The sequence below is a fragment of the Montipora foliosa genome, chromosome 13 (genome assembly GCF_036669935.1).
Source record: "Montipora foliosa isolate CH-2021 chromosome 13, ASM3666993v2, whole genome shotgun sequence".
Taxonomy (NCBI): domain Eukaryota; kingdom Metazoa; phylum Cnidaria; class Anthozoa; order Scleractinia; family Acroporidae; genus Montipora; species Montipora foliosa.
The window spans coordinates 11,422,251-11,427,386 of NC_090881.1; the positions used below are offsets into that span (position 1 = coordinate 11,422,251).

Below are 5,136 nucleotides of genomic sequence, written 5' to 3' on the forward strand. Positions count from 1 at the left end.
CGAGAACAATGCATCCAACTTAAATTAAAGATGGTTTTGTGAGTTTGTCTCGCTTTTTGATTCCACTAAAGTTCCACCAGATTCTACCCATTTAAATGATTTTACTGTAGTTTGTTAGTGACAGAATATAAATTTCCACAGAAGGCGTGACCTCAGGATATTTATATATTCCTATTATTTGATTTCGTCATGATTTCTTCAGAAGAATATATTGGTGAAGTTTTGCTCCTATCGTGTTTCATTGTTTCATTTTAGTTGGCAAGGAACTGATCAACCATTTCGAAGTATGGACAGAGGACTTCAAATATAAATTATATATTTTGTATTCGGTTTATTGTAAGGGACACATCGTTCATTGAATATTACCAACAGGTGAGTTAGATTCGCGTCACTTTAGACCAGGTCCGATTCCACGATTAATGAAGTGTTTACATTTTTATGTTCGCTTTTAGAAGATTCTCACCTCATCAGACCCTTTGTATCCACGGGCACCGAAAATTATCTAGCCAAGCTTATCCGACTAATCTTGCAGGTGTGAGAGTTGTTAACAAGGTAAGAAAGATATTTGTTGGACAAGGAGCGTTAAGACAGAAGCCCACGCTGAAGACTGTCTTGCATGGATCGATGCTTAATCTCGACAAATAATTTTCATGATGCCAGCTTATGCCAGCAATAACCTGAAGTTCAGTTTATTGTTTATTTATAACCTACGTTTTTTTCTGGGAAGGTTGAAGTAATAATTAAGCATAAAGCAAAGTAGGATTTGGAAAAAAAACGGAAGGATCGAGGTCGCTCTTGTCGAATATGAGATGAAAATAAACATAAGGGATTGCGTAAAGTCATCTTCTTCCTCTGCTTCTTCTCGTCATCCTTCTTCATTGCCATCCGCTTTTTCATTTTTTTATTTTATTTTGATATACGTTGCAATCTAACAGTAGGTCTTACGTATGTTAGACAATTTTGCTACTCAAGACTGTTTGTCGAATAAAGTTCAAACCTCAGAAGTGTAGGCGGCTAATGTAATTATTCGATTTCTCCCATCGCTTCACGTAAACAGCGGGATTAGAGAACAGCGTTTGGCAGGAATGAAGCTTGAGCAAAATGCACAAGTTTGATTGAAAGAATCAACAGAGTGCATGTTTTTTTTTTCGTAAGGTCAAACAAAAAGTTATCTCAGAGGTCTTACTAGACTCTTACAAAGCAATCAAACGAGGCAGGTTGGTACGTTGCTCGACAGTTTCGCAGCCCACTGCTGTTCGTGCAATGCTTTTGCTTGATGGTGTTGTTAGAGTTTGCTTCTCATTAGTCTGACTAGTGATTGTTTTAAATGTGTCCCGAAAAAGAACTCAATTTCATGCTAATTTACCTTAATATTTTTATTCGAAATAGATCTTTCCTTCGAGCCTCTCAGCGACTCGATAACCGCAACGCATAATTTAAGCCTCTTTTAAGTTTGCTTTTGTTATGCAAATGTGACAACCACAGGAACAAAAGACCCTTTGTTTCACCGAGTTTCAACGGGACTGCATAAGCGTAATAGGCTAGTTTTGAATTGTGCAGCAACAAAAGAACAGAGTAGAGGTTCAGGGGAATAATAATAATAATAATAATAATAATAATAATAATAATAATAATTATTATTATTATTATTATTATTATTATCATTATAATTATTATTATTATTATAATTATTATTATTATTATTATCATTATAAATAGGAGCATTGGGGACCTATACAGACATACTGGAAAAATACCTAGAGGATATCCATGTTGGGCTTCAGACCCACACAATGCAGAAGACCGTGCTGTTGGGCTCAGTCCGGATCCTGAGACAAGTTTTGGATTGCTGAGGCTGCTTGTTGCATCTTGCGCCAGAACTTCCAGCATGATATTGCTGTGATTTGGGACACATAATAATGATATTTATTTATATGACGCAAATTCAACCATACAGTTTTCAAATGTGTAAGTTTCTGTTTGAATAACCGTGAAATGTGAGATAAATTTTACTCGGATTAACCTTGCTACCGTAAGGTTTATTGTGAAATTGACATTTCGTCGTGGTCTCGAAATATTACAAATTTAGGGATAAATCTGGAGGAAATGACTTAATAAAGCCTTTTCAGTGTATTTACGTCTGTATAGGCTGTTTTCGTATTAGTTACGTCTTGTTTAAACGAATTATGGCTTCTGGGAATTTCCCTCCTGAAAGGAGAGAAGTCGTTGTCAGAACAGAGATGGAAATATCTCATTTTACAGATTAAGTCTAAGCTCCCATTTCAGTGATTAGGTCTAAACTTTCGTTTATCTTATTGCTATAGCAACATTTAGTTCTCGAAACTGATTTAGAATGGTCACTTTCTTTAGAGTCAGGGTTGGTGTGTATATCCATGAGATCCTTGCCAAATTGTTCTTACAGAGCTATTGCTCTTTGGAGGAATGCAATGAGCGATGATAAACATGAGGAAATCCATAAGTTACTTTCTAGTTTGATTGAGAAAAATCCAATGGTTTTTCAGCCGCTACTATTTTCTACAAACTCTGGGGGAGTCCAATCTCTTTAATGTATTACGATGATTATGCTCAAGCAAACCAATTCAGTCTCCTTCTGCCTCTAGGTAGCCGTTTTAATTCTCCTCTTCCAGAGAAAACGGCAGTCTCTGTTTCGATAAATTAAGATAAAAATGGGAATTCATATGCCTCAGCTGTTAAACAAACTTTTTCTTCTGTCAAACTACCATTTACAAGTGTTAAAGTCACTGGATCCAAGCAAACTTGTCAAGCTCCAACTTCGAACAATACAAAAGAGTCATCCTCATATACTAGTTCTCTGAAGATCTGGTCTTTGGAGCAGGTCTTTGTGGTTTTATTAATACTCTTAAAATCGTACTCTTTTTCGAGTATTTTTTTGTACAAAGTCGGTGTAGGACATTCAGAGGTTTTGTAACCTCGTACTTATCGAAACCTTGAATTGGTTACGATTAATAGCCCTAGTCCACGATGAAACACAATTTTTATTCCTGGGCGAGCAAAATTTTGATTTTCCAACGTGAAGAAGAATCTTTTGCCTTTCTGGGTACCTTCGATCGTTGTCACAACCCCACACAGCACAATGACCGCCACTAGGCATGTCTCCAAAAGTATTTCAATTGCTGCGTTTTGAAATAGGCCAAACGCTAGCCCGTACACACGTTGATACAACTGAAAAGGCTTTACTGAGTTATTTTTTCCAGATTCATACCTAATTTTTTAATATTTTGAGACCATTTCACAATAAACTTTAGGCAAACAAGGAAGTTAATCAGCAAATTTTATGTCATATTTCACAGTTATTAAACCAAACTTGTACTTGCCATGTATCAGCATTGCCTAAGTCAATTTCTGGTAAAACTGTGTCGAAGAGAGCGTTGATCCGTCTCCAGAATCGTCTTTTATACGTCGAAACAAGTTTCCCCTATACATTTTCTTACAGCGACTTGCAATGTTTTCCCCCTAGCGATCCCAGAACCCTTTGCGTATAAACAGGGATCCGATTACGGGCAACTCATTCATTTTCAATGAAGTGCTCAAAGAAGGCATTTTACATGAACCTATTCCCTATATTTTTTAAATACTTCACAAGTTTAGACTATAATTATGAAAAAAAAAGGTCAGGGAACTCTGATAATCTAGATACTGTCTGTCGAGGATACTGTGATCTATATGAAAACGTTTTGAAAAATTTCTCTTTGAGGAACACTGACACAAACTGAAAGTGGTTTGCTATTGAATAACTAATATTTTTTTCTCGCCCTTTTCATGGTCTTCCGTGTGATACCAAACTTGTCGCGCGAACATTATTTACCACAGTTATAACGCATTTTTCTTTTTAATCTACGTTTGCCATTAATACCACAGAACATTAACAACATTTTAGCGTTTTTTAACTGCTCGACTGCTGTTTAGCTGTAGCATGTTATGCATCTCTTAACGCGTCACCCCTGGAAGCAAAAATCACAGCTTCCGCGAGAGGATCAGGTGATCTGCTTAGTGCTTCGCCGTATTTGCATAATTCGAGTGCTTAACTTAGAACCCTACCAAAAAGTTAGGTCTAATATTCTCTGTGATTTTAATGAAGATGTAGGAATATTTAAGTCAATGCTGGACCTTGATGATTGTTCACATTACTCCCTTAGCTAACATCTGCACTAACTACTTTTGCTGGAGCAATTATATCATACACTCTAAGGCCAGGGTTCCCTTCAACATCATTTGACATTCTCAAGAAAAGTGTGTGAATATTGTCGCATACAATAGCCCTTCTCACGGTTAGTTTTTCTCATTTGCATTACAATGTAATCTAACGTGGATGCGAGGCAATTTCGGGTTAAAACTACAAAATAGCCCGAAATTGCCTCACATACATGCTAAATTACATTGTAATGCAAATGAAAAAAACTAACCGTGAAAAGGTCATTGTAGGTTAACTTAATCACACGGTCACTTCATTCCCACACTTACATCGCTGTATGAAGCGCTATAATGTTGGTAAATAGAATACACTGAGGTAAAAAGATGTCGCCATAGTATTCCAAAAAAATCCTTTCTTATGTGACACCAGTTCTCTAGTTTTTACAAAACTGTCATGCATACCAATTCTGGCTTTATACCGTTCAATTTGCGACTTTCTACGTAATCGTTTTCAAAGAAATAAAGTAGCTGAAGATTGTTTCTCGTAATGGCAATCTGTACCCGCCGGGGTTTAATTCTCCAGGGGACAAAGCTCGGCCCCTGGCTTTTTATTGCTATGATTTATGATCTTGTAGTGCCCTCTGCGAATGGTACGGTTAAGTATGTCGACGACACAACGGTTTATGAAGTAGTTGACAGCGGAGAGGTCAGCCAGGCGCAGAATGCCATTAATGAGAGTGGTGGTCTGAGATCAATAAGTTTCAATTACATCCCAAGAAATGCAAAGAGCTTAGAATTTCCTTTTCACGTTCTCCGGCGTTTCGCGAGCTAGTATCAATTAACGAAACCGCTATTATTGACCTTGTTAAGTCTGTGAAAGTACTTGGTGTGATTATTCAGGATAATTTGAAATGGAATCAGCATGTAGAAAGCGGCAAAGAGATTGTACTTCTTAATACAACT

At 37.0% G+C, this 5,136-nt stretch overlaps 1 long non-coding RNA gene across 1 annotated transcript; it reads left to right on the top strand.

The window, feature by feature from the left end:
• Positions 1-200: 200 nt before the first annotated feature.
• LOC137984029 (uncharacterized) lies at positions 201-4,564 on the top strand. The gene is made up of 3 exons (XR_011119067.1): positions 201-372; positions 453-552; positions 1,720-4,564. It is a non-coding gene; the product is annotated as an uncharacterized lncRNA (long non-coding RNA).
• Positions 4,565-5,136: the final 572 nt, after the last annotated feature.